Genomic DNA, 18,692 nt, shown 5'->3' with positions numbered 1-18,692 from the left:
CAGGAGGGCAGGAGCAGCACCAGGCATAACTGAAAATGAGGTGTCAGCCTGGTGAAGCCACCAAACATGACTACCTGTGCGCCAAACAACATAAGCAGTAAGTGATAGACAGAGCTTAGTGATCCCACAAGCAACGGTTCAGATCTCTGCTGTCCTTCCACTTCGAGTTGAGAATAGTTATGGACAATTAGACAAGTCATTGAAGGAGATGATTCCACAAATATCCCCATCCTTAATGATGGAAGAGCCCAGCACTTCAGTGTATACGATAAGGCTGATGCATTCGCAACAATCTTCAGTCAGAAGTGCTGAGTGGATGATCCATCTCGGCCTCCTCCAGTTGTCCTCAGCAATTCAGCTCCCAGTCATCAGCCAATTTTATTCAGTCCACGCGATATCCAGATTCAGTTGGAGACACTGGATACTCCAAAGCGTACATACCCTGACAACATTCTGGCAATAGTACTGACAACTTGTGCTCCAGACCTTGTCACTGCCCTAACTAAGCTGTTCCAATATCGTGACACCAATGACATTGCCCCGATTATGTGGAAAATTACCCAAGTATCTCCGATACATAAAAAGCAGAACAAATCCAACCCGGCCAATTACCAAACCCATCAGTAAAGTGGTGGAAGGTCTCAGTGCTTTCAAGCAGCACCTGCTCAGCAATACCCTGGTCAATGACACTCAGTTTGGGCTCCACCCGGGCCACTCAGCTCCTGACCTCATTACCTTGGGTTCAAACATGGACAAAAGAACTGAATTCCAGAGGTGGGGTGAGAGTGACAGCCCTTTAAAATAAGGCTGCCTTCGACCAATTGTGGTATCAAGGGGCCTAAACAAAACTGGAATCAATGGGTATCCGGGGCAAACTCCCCGCTGGTTAGAACCATACCTGACACTTAGCAAGATGGTCATGGTTGATAAAGGTCAATCACTCCAGCTCCAGGACAAGTCTGTAGGGGTCCCTTGGGCAGTGGTCTAGGTCCAAACATCTTTGAGGCTGCTTCACCAATGACCTTCCCTCCATTTTAGGGTCAGAAGTGAGATGTTTGCCAATGATTGCACAATGCTCAGCAACATTTGTGGCTCCTCAGATATTGAAGCAATCCATGTCTAAATGCGACAAGATCTGGACAGTATCCAGGCTGACAACTGGCAAGTAATATTCAGGCCACACAAATGCCAGACCGTGACCATCTCCACTAAAATATAATCTAACCACTTCTTCTTGGCGTTCAATGGTATTACCATCACTGAATCCACAGTGGACTGCAGCGGTTCAACAATGCAGCTCACCACCAACCTCTCAGGAGGCAACCAGGGACAGGCAATAAATGCTGGCCCAGCCAGTCACACCCAGATTCACGATTTTTTTTAAAAGAATTAACAGTGTAAGGTTGCTTAGACATCATAGTGATCGGTGCTCAGGCCCCAGCTGTTCACAACAGCCATTAAACATTTGGTTGCTGGAATCAAATACAACATATCCTAACCTGCTGACAGAACTAAAGGATGTTGGATTGTGAGTGGGTGAAGAGGTTGTAAAAAGCTTCAAGGTGACTAAGACGAGTAGAGTGAATGGACAAATATTTTGCAGATGGAGAGCAAGGTGTGCAGAGGTGACGGTGTGCCCTTCGTTGGGAACAATAGACTGGAAGCATATCGTTTGAAAAGGGATTGTTTGGAACATGTTGATCTACAAAGGGACGCATGCACCTTTTTGTTGTTTCCTTCTGCGCAGCCCTCCAAGGTCCCTGCAGCGCAGTGAGGTCTGAACCCACAAGGCAATACTGGGAATGAAATTGGCACGCTGACCAGTGCACATAGACCCTCCAAGTGAGTAGCTGTAACATTGCAAAGGATCATTGAAAAGTGACATTTCCAGAACAGCACCATCTCCACATGGGGACCTATCAGAAACCACACTGAACAGATTATTTCTGTGCTGCTTGACAGCTCCGTCAAAAATAACTCCCACCAATTTGACTGTCGTGATGGAACTGAAGGGGTGGTGAATGGTCAAATTGTAGTTACTCCCCTCTTAGGGGATTGGATATAGTTGAATAATTTTCCACATTGCCAGAGAGATGTCAGAGTTGGTGCTGGAATGAAACCGCTTCCCCAGAGACACGGCTTGTTGTGCAGCACAAGTCTTCAGTCCTATTGCAGGAATGGGGTCAGGACCCATTGCCCTTGTCGTATCTACGGTGTTCAGCTGTTTCTTCATGTCACCTGCAGCAAATAAAATTGGTTGAAGACTGGCAAAACTGATTCTGTGGGCATCATGGCGAGGGTGAGGTGGATCATCAGTTCCACACTTCTGGCTGAGGATGGTGCAGATATGACATCCTGGTCTTTCACACTGAGGTGCAGGGCTGTTCGATTATTTAGGATGGCGATATTTGTGGGGCCCTTTCCTCCAGTCATTTGTTTAATCGTCCATCACCATTTATAACTGAATGTGTCAGGATAGCGGAGCTTTGATCACATCTGTTGGTTAATGCGGTAACTTTAATGAGACATGATTTCCCATGCAGAAAGCTACGTTGTCTACTCCGATCAGCCCTTGCCTTCCCAAATGTATGCAAATGGTATTCCTCAGAATCCCTTCCAACAACTTACGCATCACTGACATCATGCTCACCAGCCTATAGTTCCCCGGTTTTTTGGGTCACTCTTTCCGTTTCTAGTCCCACTCCTCCACTGCTCACAACAGATGTTAAATGTAACCAGGTCGGTGATATGGCCGATGATATCGGTCTCAGACTGGGTCAGGGTCAGTTTTAGGAACAAGTCCGGCTAGTTTCTTCAATCTGCTAAAACAACACGTTTATGATCCAGAGCAATGTTACTCAAACAATGTTAGAAAGACGAATGGCAAACTGTTTGGGTATTGCAACTATATCATCAATATTTCCCTTTCTAAAACTGCTGACACACACACACAAAATCTCTGCAATTTTAACTTGAAAGAACTTGGTCCAAATATTATTGGAACTCATGACAAAGGAAAAATTGTGAGATTGTCCAAAACGTTATTCTGCTTCTGAAGATATTGTACTCACACAAGCTGCTAGCAATGGGATTTCATCCGGGGAGAGTTTGGATTTGGCTGAATTCCCTTTGCTTTAGGCAGTGAGTAGATTCCAGTGAATTCTGGTCAGGGATCATCCAAAGGGTAGCACGGTGGTTAGCACTGCTGCCTCACAGCACCAGGGACTTGGGGTCGATTCCAGCCTTGGGTGACTGTCTGTGTGGAGTTTGCACATTCTCCCCTTGTCTGTGTGAGCTTCTAATCGGTGATCCAGTTTCCTACCACAAATTGTGTAGGTTCGGTGCATTGGTCATGCTAAATTGTCCGTAATGTTCAGGGATTTCTAGGTTATGTGCAATAGTCAGGGGTAAATATAGGGAAATGGGTTGGGAAGGTTGGTATGGACTTGTTGGGTCAAAGGGCCTGTTTCAACACTGCAGGGATTCCATAAAAATAAGAATGGTAACGATGACTGTAGAGGTTGTGTTTTAGCTCGCACACATTGCTGTGATGAGGAACAATGAAGGAGAGAGAGTGCAATAGGCCATTCCTTCTTAGGCAGATTACATTTTCTCCCTCTCTGAGTTGAATCACACAGTAATGTCATCCTCTCCCAAACTGGACCATGTGAGGTCTCCTTGTACATTGTCCAAACGATGTCTCCATCACATTCCCTGTTCCATGTAGGTGCATCATTGCTGCTGTCATACACAGAGCCATACCCTCAGCAGAAAATTGTCTCGGTCAATTTGAAGATATGTTTATATGTCCCTGCGTCATTAAAAAATAAAAATGTTAAATTTATTCATAATAACTGTGTTAAACTGAATGCATTTTTAAAAGAAATACAGACATTGCTGGAAAGGCTCGCCAGGTCTCTCAGTACCCAGATGCTGCAGTTGTACCAGCCTCCACCACATCCTCTGGCAGCTCATTCCATCCGCACACCACCCTCTGTGTGAAATGGTGCCCTTTAGGCCTCCTCAAAAACTTTTCCCCTTACACTTTCCACCAATGCCCTCTAGTTTTGGACACCCCTAACCTGAGGAAAACCCCCTGACTACTCACCCTATCCATGGCCATTTTGATTTTATAAACCTTCACTGCTGCAAAATGTGACCCCAATCAACACGAATGGCTGTACTTTCAGTCATCCCGGGCCTAAATTCTGAAATGCAATACTGACACCTCTTCCTTCTCCATCAAGTCACAATTCTAAATCCATTTCAATTAGTTTGTTCAGATGTATCCTGAGACACTTCTGTGGGCTTTACGCCTGGACCTTTGTGCCCGGAGCTAGGGACACTAGCATCACTCAGCAATACCCATAAAGCTGTAACAGTATTCTCGTGTGTTTTTGTTCTTCAGACTGTCCTGATATGCTGGGACATACCTCTGCAACAGGCAGGACTTGAATCCAGACCTTCTAGCCCAGAGCTAGGAACACTGCCACACAAGTTCAGGAATTGGAATCAAATCCAGAGCTCTGGCTCAGAGACAGGGACACTACCCACCACACTACCATACCCAGATTTTGGGTCAGCTTTTAGTGCCAACTTTCAGCTTGGTGTGGATTTATTATAATCAGGTTACCATTACTGAATTACAAACAACACTTTGTATTATTAAACAAATGCAAGATATTTGTCTCAACTGAAGGATATTGAGTATACGTGCTGTGCCATCGAAATTAACTATAAACATCTTTAATTGCTATTATCTATAGTCTGCAATATTAAGGAAAGAAATCGTGCAGACATACTCTGCCCAATGAAGGGTCTCAAATAGATATTTATTGCTGAAGACCAGAGACGAAGGAAGAGCTTAATTTCTGTCCCCAAAACACCGATCACTCTTACACAACTCTCACGTGCGACTCCCCTTTTCCTAAAACCATGAAATGACACCAGGCCGCTGATTACTGGCCAGTCTCTCCTCCCCACTGACTGTGTCTACAATCTATCCCTCCTCCCAATAACCATACAAGGCATACCAAGCTCAGGGTCTTTGTGAAAATCAAGGCCGGAGTGTGTAGGCATCCTGGAGACGGGTGGGCGTTTTAAAATTGAAGGGGGAGGGTAAGGTGACCGTAATATCACGCACTGGGCTGAGGGATGGCTGATGGAGTTTAGTTTGGATTAATGCGAGGTATTGGGTTTGGTAAATCAAACAACAGCAGGACCTATACAATTAAAAGTAGAGCCTTTGGCAGTGCTGTACTACAGAAACCTAGGCCGTCAGGTTTAATTCTTTAAAATTTGCATCTCCTATAGATAGCGTGGTTAAGAAGGTGTTTAACACACATGTCTTCATAGGACAGACCTTTGAGTATCGGAATTGGGACATCATGTTGTGGTTGTACAGGACATTGGTGAGACCTCTTCTGGAATATGTGTCCAGTCTGGTCACTCTGCCCGCTCATTCCATATGCACACCACCCCCTGGGTGAAAAAGCTGCCCCTTAGGTCACATTTAAATGTTTCCCCTCTCACCTTAAGCCTATGTCCTCTAGTTTTGGACTCCCAGTACCCTTAGAAAATACCTTGACTATTCACTTTGATATTACTGATGTTGATATTATTAAGCTGGAGAGGAATGAGAAGAGATTAACCTGGATGTTGCTGGGAAAGGAGGGAGTGAGCTATAAGGAGAGGCTGGATCGGCTGGGACTTTTTTCAATGAAGAATATGAGATTAAGCAGTAACTTTACAGAGGTTTATAAAATAATGAGGGTTACAGAGAAGCTGAAGGGCTGATGTCTTTTCTCTAGAGTTGAGGATTCAAAACTGAGGCATTTTTAAGGTGCAAGGAAAAAAGATTTACGAAAGTCATGAGAGGTAATTATGTTAGACAGAAACTGGCTTGTGTGTGGAATGAAATTCCAGAGCAAGTGGCGAAAGCAGGGGCAGTTACAACGTTTTTAAGGACATTTAGATCAGTCCACGGATAAGACATCAGTTTGGATGGTGCTGTGAGCAGCTGCCCTCTCCCTCCCCATCTCTGAATGTATCCCTGTTGGTTTTCACCCTCTGCCAATGCCTGTGCAGTGGCGTGTGGGGGCCAGCAGAGAGTGGCATGGCATCACTTTAAGCACCACAGAGACTGCCAGACATGCCCCACACAGAGACATACAGATACACACACGGGAATGGTTAGGGCACGACGTGAAGCTCATCTGATAACTTAAATGAAACATAAAGAAATGCTCAATTCGCCTCGTAAACTGTTAAAATATGAGTGACAGATCTGCCAAATTCCACTGTTTAAATAAAAACATCAATTTATTTTTTCACTCTGAGAGTGAACATTTTACATCAACTATTCACAACTCTGGGACCCTCTTTCTCTTAACTGCTTATTACCCGACTCCAGCTCTTTTGCAATATACTGTATCTGGGTCTGCCATCCTCTCATACCACAGGTGCTTGTCAGCTCTCAGTTCAGACCAGTATTCCCTCTCTCTTGAAGGTACAGTACACACTTTCAACTTCATCACATTATACCCTGATAAATATCGATAAGTGGAGCCTATCCGGATTTCGTTTGCTCTGTGGTTTGTCAATATTTCATTTGCTCCGTCTGGTGTGTGTCAGGACTTTTATTGCTCCATTGACAGCATGTCATTATTCGACTTTGTCCATAGGAATATATCAGTATTTCACTTGCTCACACTCGTGTATGTGGGGAAGGATTTCAGTTGTTTCATGGGGACTGTGACGCTACAACAATCTCAATGTTTGTAGATGGCACCGAACCTGGAAGAACTCTGAAGTCTATGGAGGACAGTGTGGAACTCTAACAGGACAATCACACGTTGGTGTAGTGTTCAGGTTTATGGCAGATGGGGATCAATGCAGAGCAGTTTGAGGTGATACACTTTGGTAGGAAAGACAATGAAATACAGTTTAACACAGGCTGTGCCATGATAAAGGGGGTGCAGGAGCAGAGAGTCCTGGGTGTATATGAGCACAGATTGTTGAAGATATCAGGACAGATGGGGATAACAGTAACTATCACAGATTAGTTTCAGTATCTGAGCTGTTTACAGGGGGAGGTGTAGGAGGGACTCTCCGTACTCCCTTTCTGGGGGAGGAGACGATGTGTTGTGAGCCCACCCTCCTGCCCACCAAGACCGTGGAGATTCCATTTGTATCAGCTCAACACAAAAGGGACATGGCATCAGGGCCACGGCTTCTAAGTTGTGCCGGGGGGAAACGGAGCTGCCAGTGGGTTTAAAGTGAGAATTGCCCTTCACTGAACATTGCTCCTTACTGTGGGACGTGGATGTTTCAGAATCTCCACACGAGGCGTCCCCGTCCTCTCCGGCTCCGACCACGGTCCTCCCCACATGGCGGGGGGTGGGGGGGAGGGAACGGATATCGGGCACTCCACCACCCGGATAGGCCCTTCCTGTCCTATTCCAGGCTGTTTCTCCTGGAATGGGAGAAAGGGAGGGAGAGAGTGAGGGTGGGAGTGGGTGGCCCTGCTGTTAGTGTTAGTGTAGGTGGGGAGGGGGTCATGGTGAGGTGTCCAGAGGGAGTCAGTCCACAGTGTTGTATCCATGCAGTGTTATTAATGTGGGGGGGGGGGGGTAAAGTGGAGGGAGGGAGAGAGAGAGAGAGAGACAGAGACAGAGACGGAAAAGGGGAAGGTGCTGCATGCAGCAGTGAGAGTGGTGGAGCATGAACCTTGTTTGGGGGTCGGTGCTATAACAGATATACAGTGTGTGTGAGGGAGCAGAGAGAATACGGTGACCCTTATCCTGACAGAGTGGGGAAGGTTATTGATTCTTGTCCTCGATTGCTGGGCATTTCTTCAGACCACAGATACTGCACTGAGCTGGGTGAGGAGCTCAGACCATGCTCGGTGGGTCTGGTGGTGTGGCCCCCTCTGGGAAGAGAATGGTCCCCCTCTGTACTAGCCCATCCACCAGGACCTCCTGTGTAATTGCCCCTTATCTGTCATGCTCGTGGTAAACTGTGCAGGGCAGCACCTTATTGAGAAGGCTCAACCGTGTCCCAATTAGCCTTTTAAAGATGGCACCAGTGTCTGGGATCACGGAATATCCAGGGGCACCCAGGAGATGGTGAGTACCTACAGTCATGATGGGTGGGAGTATCAGGCTGGTATTGAATGAGAGGGATATCATGGGGTGGGGTGGGTGGTTAATGAGGTGAGTTCGATAAGATAGCATCAGGAAACTAGCTGAGCCTCATGTGGACGATCCCTCTGTCATACTCAAGGAAAATTAAACAAAGATAAATTATTGTTAGAATCTTCCCAATGAGTCATAGATTCAATTGAAACAAATTCCAGTTACAAAGATGCAGAACAAATGCTCATCGATATTTAAACAGATTCCCCAGCCATCTCTCTCTGGCAGTGATGTTCACACCCACAGCACCCCCTTGTCAGGGCACAATGGAGATATGGAGCTGTAAATGGGGGTAGCTGCACAACCTGTCACTCCCAGCATGGGCTGCGAGTTTCCCCACGCTGGGCAGGGATCCAACGCAGTGTTACTGAGGAATGCACTGGGGTGGTGTTCACAGTCCTACATGCTGGGAGGGTGAATGCTCCTGGTTTACAGATCAATGCACTGGGGTGGTGTACACAGTCCTACATGCTGGGAGGGTGAATGCTCCTGGTTTACAGATCAATGCACTGGGGTGGTGTACACAGTCCTACATGCTGGGAGCGTAACTGCTCCTGGTTTACAGATCAATGTACTGGGGTGGGGTACATAGCCCTACATGATGGGAGTGTAACTGTTCCTGGTTTACAGACTAATGCTCTGGGGTGGTGTACACAGCTCTCCATGCTGGGAGGGTAACTGCTCCTGGGTTACAGATCAATGCACTGGGGTGGTGTACAAAGCATTACATGCTGGGAGGGTAACTGCTCCTGGTTGACAGATCAATGCACTGTGGTGGTGTACACAGTCCGACATGCTGGGAGGGTAACTACTCCTGGTTTACAGATCAATGCACTGGGGTGGTGTACACAGTCCGACATGCTGGGAGGGTAACTACTCCTGGTTTACAGATCAATGCACTGGGGTGGTGTACACAGTCCGACATGCTGGGAAGGTAACTGCTCCTGTTTTGCAAATTAATTCACGGTTGATCACTGCACAGGTCACTGCTGGTCAGTCATTCTGGTTGAGGTTTATAGATACTGCAATGATGTGGTCTGCACAGCTCCCCGTGCTGGATAGATATCTAGTCCGGCTTTATAGATCAATGCATTGCTGTGGTCTGCGCAGTGTTCCACTCTGGACTGATTACTGGATTGTACTGAGCAGGACATTGGACTGGTCTGCACAATATTCCACGGTGAACAGATATCTCCTCTGGGTTGATGGTGTCTGGGCTGGTTCTATGAGGTGGATTGCGAATGTGGTATATTGAGCCATTTCAGCTGATCTGGCAATGCCTTTAGTTCCCATTCCTGTGATTGGACCCTCCGTCTCTCACCCCATTCACGTTAAAGTGTGTCCAGGCACAGGACATCATGGTAGTGGGGTGGGTAGGGGGGAAAGCTGATGGACAGGTCAAGGAGTTCCCCGGAACGTTCTGTCCCCGACATTCTATAACTGTCATTCCCCGGAACGTTCTGTCCCTGACATTGTTTGTAAACGGCCGGATGTCAGAGAAATGAACAAACGATAACATCCCGAGGGAAGAGATCCCGTTCCAGGGAGAAGGAGACACTGTTCCGAAGGCCCTTCAGGCAGTTAAAGGGAGGAATACGTTTTCCCTGCGTGTACATTTCTTCACGACACAGGATCGACTACAATTTAGATCAAAATACAGAAATTCCCAAACTCGGTTTGTCTTCAGGAAACTGGGAGAGAATCCTTCTGGACAGCAAAGTTTCCACCCTCCGTATTAGGAACTGGGAAGGAGTGACCTGTGTCTGCTCTCGAGTGATCGAGTGTGTGGGAATGTTCTAGAAACCATCTGTCCTTATGGATGTGTCTCTGTGTGTTTGGGGAGGGAGGGTTTCTTGTGGTTATGTCACATTTTTGTCAGTAATTCCAACCTTCCCATTTGTTATTCCAGCTCCAATTATTTTAATAAATCCCTGAATACAGGGACACCTTTGAAAATCTCACTGGGTCCCCGATCAAACGGGTCCCTTTGCCTCCAGGCTGATGGATAATGGGTTTGTTTTCCTTCCTCACAGTTAACGTAGTGACCATCTACGTCCTGCTTTATAAAGATTGTGGATTGTCTCCATGTGTCAGACGTTACCTGGGGGCCATGGCAACGGCGGATCTCCTGGTCATTATCCTCGACCTGATCCTGAGACACATTCCCATTGTTTATTGGGAACAGTTTGATTTCCTGTACTCCGTCCCCGTGTGTAATATCCACGCCGTCCTGCTTTATGCAGCCACTGACTGCTCTGTCTGGTTCACCGTCACTTTCACCTTTGATCGGTTTGTGGCCATTTGTTGCCAGAAGCTGAAAAGTAAATATTGCAGTGAGAAAACGGCGGCTGTGGTTCTGGGAGCAGTGACTGTGCTGAGCTGTTTAAAGAACATTTCCTGGTATTTTATGCTCAAGGCTTGGTATCGGCTGGGGAACGTCCCCTGGTTTTGTGATGTAACAGGCGCTGTTGTATTCTCCAGTGTTTGGGTCACAATCGAGTTCCTCCACCACGTTCTAACCCCGTGTGTCCCATTTCTCCTGATTCTGCTGCTCAATGTTCTCACCGTCAGACACATTTTAGTGACCAGCAGAGCCCGCAGGAGACTCCGCGCTCACACCAATGGGGACGCTCAGTCTGACACTGAAATGAGAAACCGAAAAAAATCCATCATTTTACTGTTTGTGATCTCGGCCAATTTCATCCTGTTATGGTCAATGTTAATGCTGTTTTCTCTGTGGAACCGGATGTGGTATTTTGGGTATCGGTCTGTGTATCTCCATCCCTTTGTGCAGGAATTGGGCTTCATGCTGCAGCTCCTCAGTTGCTGCACAAACACCGCGATTTATGCCGTGACCCAGACTAAGTTCAGGCAGCAGCTGAAGAATGTGCTGAAATGTCCCTTCAACCAAATCCATCCATCCATCAAATTCCCTCATTAATCAATCCATCCGGGATTTTCTCATTTCAGTTCAGTGTTTCAGGGATGGAGCAACCTGTCGCTATGGTAACAGACTGAGGGTAGCGCTGGTTTGTCTATCCTTATCCACCAGGGGGGTTACAGGGAAACATCTCAATGTTTCTCACAACTCAGGGGCCAGTGAGAAAAGGCACCATCCCACTGACTGTATCCATCACTTCCATTTGTAAACAATAAAAATGTTGATTAAAGCGTGCCGAGCAGCAGAGTGAACAATGTTGTTGTGTGTCTTTGTGTTGGAGAATCTGAGCTGGAGAGAGACAGACTCAGCCCCAAGTCCTGGTCCTTAGGGAAGGGGAGAGCACCGCGCCCTCAGCTCAGGAGCAGGGTTTAACTCCCTCTGTCCTTACTTTCACCTCTGGGTGTCTCACTCCAACTTGGCTATCAGCAGAATTCACCTTGCTCCCTTTGTCCCTCTCCCTCCATATATCCCTCCCACTCTCACACAGCACTGCTATTTCTCTCTCCTTTTCCCATTTACACACTCAATTCCACTGTCCTTGCCTTCCCCAATCTCATTCACTCTCTCTCCATCATGCGATCATAACCTCCCAATGTTACTGTCTTCCTCGAATCCTTCGGTGCTGGGGGAACAGAAGAGAGTTGTCGATCTTCAGGCCGATGTTAGGGAACAGAGATTGGGACTGCATGTCAGGCCATTGCTCGAGCAACAGTATGGAGCTTGGGCCAAACGCCATTGCTCAGGGACATAGTGGGTTTGAGAACACGAGCCGTTACTAGGGGGTAACAGGTGGAGTGGCACCGTAGACTGTGGCTGAAACTGGTAAAACAGGATATCACAAACAGAACACATTGTGTGGACCATACTGTCTGTTACTCAGGGAATAGAATGGGGATGGGGTTAAAGGCTATTTAGAGGGGATCAACTGGGTCGGTGTTCACAGGCAGGAGCTCAGTTTAAAGTGTGTGAGGGGTGTGATGGTGGGAGATTGCGTGGGCGTGTGAGCGTGATGCTGGGGGAGTGTGAAGGGGAGTGAACGGGACAATGGGAGTGAGCGAGGGAGTGAGTCTGATGGTGGGGGAATGTGTGTGGGATTGAGCATGACGGTGGCAGTGGTGTGGGGCAGTGTGTGTGATAGTGGTGGAATGTGTGGGGGTGGGGGTGAGCGTGACGGTGGTGACAGTATGGGGCACTGTGTGAAAGGGTAGTAGAGTGTGTGGGGATGAGCGTGACGGTGAGTTTGGTGTGGGGCAGTGTGTGTGATGGTGGTGGAATGTGTGGGGAGAGCGGGACTGTGAGGGTGGTGTGGGACAGTGTGTGAGAGGGTGGTCGGGTGAGTGGGGGTGAGCGTGACGGTGTGGGTGGTTTGGGGCAGTGTGTGAGATAATGGTGGAGAGTGTGGGGGTGAGCGTTACGGTGTGGGTGTGGTGGCGCAGTGTGTGTGAGGGTGGTGGAGTGTGTGGTGGTGAGCGTGACGGTGTGGGTGGCGTGGGGCAGTGTGTGTGATGGTGGTGGAGTGTGTGTGGGTGAACGTAATAGTGGGGATGTTGTGGGACAGTGCGTGTGGTCGTGGTGGAATGTGCGGGTGTGAACGTGGCAGTGAGTGTGGTGTGGGCCTCTGTGTGTGAGGGTAGTGAGAGTGTGGGGGTGAGAGCGACGGTGGGGTAGGCTTGGGACAGAGTGTGTGAGGGAAGTGGAATGTGTGGGGGTGAGCGTGACGGTGTGGGTGGTGTGGGGCAGTGTGTGTGAGGGTGGTGGAGTGTTTGGGTGTAAGGGTGGTGTGGGTCAGAGTGTGGGATGTTGGTGGAGTGTTTGGGGTGAGCGTGACTGTGGGAGTGGTTTGGGGCAGTGTGTGAGACTGTGGTGGAGTTTGTGGGTGTGAGCATAACGGTGGGGGTGGTGTGGGGCAGTGTGTGTGATAGTGGTGGAATGTGTAGAGGGGAGCGTGATGGTGGGGGTGGTGTGAGGCAGTGTGTGTGAAGGTTGTGGAGAGTGTGGGTGTGAGCGTGACTGTGAGGGTGGTGGGGGGCACGGTGTGTGATGGTGGTGGAGTGTGTGGAGGTGAGCATGACGGTGAGGGTGGTGTGGAGCAGTGCGTGAGATGGTGGTGGAGGGTGTGGGCGTGAGCGTGCCGGTGTGCGTGGCGTGGGGCAATGTGTGAGATAATGGTGGAGTGTGTGGGGGTGAGTGTGACGGTGAGGGTGGTGTGGCACAGTGTGTATGATGGTGGTGGAGTGTGTGGAGGTGAGCGTGACAGTGGGGGTGGTGTGGGGCACGGTGTGTGAGGGTGGTGGAGCATGTGGGGGTGAGTGTGACGGTGAAGGTGGTGTGGGACATTGTGTATGATGGTGGTGGAGGGTGTGGGCGTGAGCGTGCTGGTGTGCGTGGCGTGGGGCAGTGTGTGAGGTAATGGTGGAGTGTGTGGGGGTGAGCTTGAGGGTGTGTGTGGTGTGGGGCAGTGTGTGTAATGGTGGTGGAGTGTATGGGGGAGAGCGTGACTGTGGGGGTGGTGTGGGGCAGTGGTGCGTGAGGTTGGTGGAGTGTGTGGGGGTGAGCGTGACAGTGGGGGTGGTGTGGGGCACGGTGTGTGAGGGTGGTGGAGTGTGTGGGTGTGAGCGTGACGGTGAGGGTGGTGTGGGACAGTGTGTATGATGGTGGTGCAGGGTGTGGTCGTGAGCGTGCCGGTGTGCATAGCATGGGGCAGTGTGTGAGGTAATGGTGGAGTGTGTGGGGGGTGAGTTTGAGGGTGTGTGTGGTGTGGAGCAGTGTGCCTGATGGTGGTGGAGTGTGTGAGGGTGAGCTTGAGGGTGTGTGTGGTGTGGGGCAGTGTGTGTGATGGTGGTCGTGAGTGGGGTTGAGCGAAACGGTGAGGGTGATTTGGGGCAGTGTGTGCGATAATGGTGGAGAGTGTGGGAGTGAGCGTTATGGTGTGGGTGTGGTGGGGCAATGTGTGTGAGGGTGAGCGTGATGGTGGGAATTGTTTGGGGCAGTGTGGGTGAGGGTGGCGGAGTGTGTGGGGGTGAGCATTACGGTGAGTATGTGGTGGGGCAGTGTGTGTGATGATGGTGGAGTGTTTGGGGGTGAGCTTGAGGGTGGATGTGGTGTGGGGCAGTGTGTGAGATTATGGTGGAGTCTGTGTGGGTGAGCGTAATGGTAGGGTGATGTGGAGCAGTGTGCGTGAGGGTGGCAGAGTGTGTGGGTGTGAGTGGGAGGGTGTGGGTGGTGTGGCACAATGTGTGTGATGTTGGTGGAGTTTGTGGGGGTGAGCGTAACAGTGGGGGTGGTGTGTGAGATAGCAGTGGAGTGTGTGGGTATGAGCGTGACTGTGAGGGTGGCGTGGGAAGTGTGTGTGAGGGTGGCGGAGTGTGTGGGTATGAGCGCGACAGTGGGGGGTAGTGTGGGGCACTGAGTGTGAGGGTGATGGAATGTGTGGGAGTGAGCGTGACAGTGGGGCTGGTGTGGGGCAGTGTGTGTGTGTGATGGTGGTGGAATGTGTGTAGGTGGTCATGACCGTGGGGGTGGTGAGGGGCGGTTTGTGTGATGGTGGTGGAGAGTGTGGGTGTGAGCGTGAAAGTGAGTGAGGTGTGGGGCAGTGTGCATGAGGTTGATGGAGTGTGTGGGGGTGAGCGGGAAGGTGAGGGTGGTGTGGGGGAGTGTGTGTGAGGTTGGTGGAATGTGTGTGGGTGATTGGGACCGTGGGGTGGTGAGGGGCAGGGTGTGTGATGGTGGTGGAGTATGCGGGGGTGAGCTTGAGGATGTGTGTGGTGTGGGGCACTGTGTCTGATAGTGGTGGAGTCTGTCGGGGAGAGCTTGAGGGTGTGTGTGGTGTTGGGCAGTGTGTGTGATGGTGGTCGTGAGTGGGGGTGAGCGAAATGGTGAGGGTTGTTTGGGGCAGTGTGTGTGATAATGATGGAGAGTGTAGGGGTGAGCGTTACGGTGTGGGTGTGGTGGGTCAGTGTGTGGGAGGGTGGTGGCGTGTGTGGGGGTGAGCGTGACGGGGAGGGTGGTGTGGGGCAGTGCGTGAAGGTGGTGGAGTGTGTGGGGGTGAGCGTATCGGTGAGGGTGGTGAGCGGCAGTGCGTATGAGGGTGGTGGAGTGTGCGGGTGTGAGCGGGAGGCTGTGGGTGGTGTGGGGCACTGTGTGAGAGTGTGGTGGAGTGTGTGGGGGTGAGCGTGACCGTGGGAATGGTGTGGGGCCAGGTGTGTGATGGTGGTGGAGTTTGTGGGTGTGAGCGTAATGGTGAGCATGATGTGCAGCATTGCATGTGAGGGTGGTGGAATGCGTGGGGCTGAGTGTGACAGTGGGGGTAGTGTGGGGCACTGTGTGTGATGTTGGTGGAGTTTGTGGGGGTGAGCGTAACGGGTGGGGGTGGTATGTGAGATAGCAGTGGAGTGTGTGGGTATGAGCGTGACTGTGAGGGTGGCGTGGGAAGTGTGTGTGAGGGTGGTGGAATGTGTGAGTGTGACTGTGGGGGTGTTGTGGGGCAGTGTGTGCGCGATGGTGGTATAGTGTGTGGGTATGAGCGCGACTGTGATGGTGGCGTGGGAAGTGTGTGTAAGGGTGGTAGAGTGTGTGGGGGTGAGCATGACAGTGGGGGTGGTGTGGGGCAGTGTGTGTGTATGATGGTGGTGGAATGTGTGTAGGTGATCATGACCGTGGGGTTGGTGAAGGGCGGTTTGTGTGATGGTGGTGGAGAGTGTGGGTGTGAGCGTGAAAGTGAGGGTGATGTGGGACAGTGTGCGCGAGGTTGATGGAGGGTGTGGGGGTGAGCGTGAAGGTGAGGGTGGTGTGGGGGAGTGTGCGTGATGGTGGCGGAGTGTGCGGGGGTGAGCTTGAGGGTGTGTGTGGTGTGGGGCACTGTGTCTGATAGTGGCGGAGTGTGTGGGGGTGAGCTTGAGGGTGTGTGTGGTGTTGGGCAGTGTGTGTGATGGTGGTCGTGAGTGGGGGTGAGCTAAACGGTGAGGGTTGTTTGGGGCAGTGTGTGTGATAATGGTGGAGAGTGTAGGGTTGAGCGTTACGGTGTGGGTGTGGTGGAGCAGTGTGTGGGAGGGCGGTGGAGTGTGTGGGTGTGAGCGTGATGGTGTGGGTGGTATGCGGCAGTGTGTGTGAGGGTGGTGGAGAGTGTGGGGGTGAGCGTGACAGTGAAGGGCGTGTGGGGAGTGTGAGTGAGGGTGGTGGAGTGTGTGGGGCTGAGCGTTACAGTGAGTATGTGGTGGGGCAGGGCGTGTGAAGTTGGTGGAGTGTGTGGGTGTGAGCGTATCGGTGAGGGTGGTGTGGGGCAGTGTGTGTGAGGGTGGTAGAGAGTGTGGGGGTGAGCGGGGGGGGGTGACGGCGAGGGTGGTGTGGGGCAGTGCATGTGAGGGTGGTGGAGTGTGTGGGTGTGAGCATGACGGTGGGGGTGATGTGGTGCAGTATATGTGTGAGGGTGGTGGAGTATGTGGGTGAGAGTGGGAGGCTGTGGGTGGTGTGGGGCACTGTGTGAGTGTGTATGGAGTGTGTGGGGTGAGGGTAACCGTGGGGATGGTGTGGGGCCAGGTGTGTGATAGTGGTGGAGTTTGTGGGTGTGGGCGTAATGGTGAGCATGGTGTGGAGCAGTGCATGTGAGGGTGGTGGAATGCGTGGGGCTGAGTGTGACAGTGGGGGTAGTGTGGGGCACGGTGTGTGAGGGTCATGGAGTGTGTGGGGGTGGGCGTGACAGTGTGGGTGGTGTGGGCAGTGTGTGTGTGATGGCAGTGGAGTGCGTGGCTATGAGCGTGACTGTGAGGGTGGTGTGGGGCACGGTGTGCGAGGGTGGTGGAGTGTGTGAGAGTGGACGTGACGGTGGGGGTGGTGTGGGGCAGCGTGTGTAATGATGGTGGAGTTTGTGGGTGTGAGCGTAACTGTGAGGGTGGTGTGGAGCAGTGCGTGTAAGGTGATGGATTGCGTGGTGGTGAGCATGACAGTAGGGGAGTGTGTATGAGGGTCATGGAGTATGTGGGGGTGAGCGTGACAGTGTGGGTGGTGTGGGGCAGTGTGTGTGTGATGGCGGTGGAGTGTGTGGGAGTGGGCGTGACGGTAAGGGTGGTTTGGGGCAGTGTGTGTGAGGGTGGTTGAGTGTGGGTATGAGCGTGACTGTGAGGGTGGTGGTGGGGGAAGTGTGTGAGAGGGTGGTGGAATGTGTGGGGGTGAGTGTGACCGTGGGGGTGGTGAGGGGCAGTGTGTTTGATGGTGGTGGAGTGTGCGGGTGTGAGCGTAATGGTGAGCATGATGTGGAGCAGTGCATGTGAGGGTGGTGGAATGCGTGGGGCTGAGTGTGACAGTGGGGGTATTGTGGGGCACTGTGTGTGATGTTGGTGGAGTTTGTGGGGGTGAGCGTAACGGTGGGGGTGGTATGTGAGATGGCAGTGGAGTGTGTGGGTATGAGCGTGACTGTGAGGGTAGCGTGGGAAGTGTGTGTGAGGGTGGTGGAATGTGTGGGTGTGAGGGTGACTGTGGGGGTGTTGTGGGGCAGCGTGTGCGCGATGGTGGTACAGTGTGTGGGGGTGAGTGTGACTTTGGAGGTGGTGTGGGAAGTGTGTGTGAGGGTGGCAGAGTGTGTGGGTATGAGCGCGACTGTGATGGTGGCGTGGGAAGTGTGTGTAAGGGTGGTGGAGTGTGTGGGGGTGAGCATGACAGTGGGGGTGGTGTGGGGCAGTGTGTGTGTATGATGGTGGTGGAATGTGTGGGGCTGAGTGTGACAGTGGGGGTAGTGTGGGGCACTGTGTGTGAGGGTGGTTGAGTGTGGGTATGAGCGTGACTGTGAGGGTGGTGGTGGGGGAAGTGTGTGAGAGGGTGGTGGAATGTGTGGGGGTGCGTGTGACCGTGGGGGTGGTGAGGGGCAGTGTGTTTGATGGTGGTGGAGTGTGCGGGTGTGAGCGGGAGGCTGTGGGTGGTGTGGGGCACTGTGTGAGAGTGTGGTGGAGTGTGTGGGGGTGAGCGTGACCGTGGGAATGGTGTGGGGCCAGGTGTGTGATGGTGGTGGAGTTTGTGGGTGTGAGCATAATGGTGAGCATGGTGTCGAGCAGTGCATGTGAGGGTGGTGGAATGCGTGGGGCTGAGTGTGACAGTGGGGGTAGTGTGGGGCACTGTGTGTGATGTTGGTGGAGTTTGTGGGGGTGAGCGTAACGGTGGGGGTGGTATGTGAGATGGCAGTGGAGTGTGTGGGTATGAGCGTGACTGTGAGGGTGGCGTGGGAAGTGTGTGTGAGGGTGGTGGAATGTGTGGGTGTGAGTGTGACTGTGGGGGTGTTGTGAGGCAGTGTGTGCGCGATGGTGGTATAGTGTGTGGGGGTGAGTGTGACTGTGGAGGTGGTGTGGGAAGTGTGTGTGAGGGTGGCGGAGTGTGTGGGTTTGAGCGCGACTGTGATGGTGGCGTGGGAAGTGTGTGTAAGGGTGGTAGAGTGTGTGGGGGTGAGCATGACAGTGGGGGTGGTGTGGGGCAGTGTGTGTGTGTGATGGTGGTGGAATGTGTGTAGGTGATCATGACCGTGGGGTTGGTGAGGGGCGGTTTGTGTGATGGTGGTGGAGAGTGTGGGTGTG

At 51.5% G+C, this 18,692-nt stretch overlaps 1 long non-coding RNA gene across 5 annotated transcripts in view; it reads right to left on the bottom strand.

The window, feature by feature from the left end:
* The window catches only part of LOC148139966 (uncharacterized), an 88,928-nt gene that overhangs the window by 8,738 nt on the left and 61,498 nt on the right, over positions 1-18,692 (bottom strand). For 3 of the 5 annotated variants that reach the window (XR_015753269.1, XR_015753268.1, XR_015753270.1), the window contains one exon: positions 2,651-2,819. The exons of 1 other annotated variant lie outside the window; for it this stretch is intronic. This is a non-coding gene — a long non-coding RNA (uncharacterized LOC148139966). Of the gene's footprint in view, positions 1-2,650; positions 2,823-18,692 lie in introns of all 5 variants that reach the window. One more of the 5 variants, XR_015753271.1, reaches the window with a different exon arrangement.

Source organism: Chiloscyllium plagiosum, unplaced genomic scaffold (genome assembly GCF_037043375.1).
Source record: "Chiloscyllium plagiosum isolate Xiang-an unplaced genomic scaffold, Cpla_swu_hap1 HiC_scaffold_36, whole genome shotgun sequence".
Lineage (NCBI taxonomy): Eukaryota > Metazoa > Chordata > Chondrichthyes > Orectolobiformes > Hemiscylliidae > Chiloscyllium > Chiloscyllium plagiosum.
This window is presented reverse-complemented; position numbering and strand designations above follow the sequence as displayed.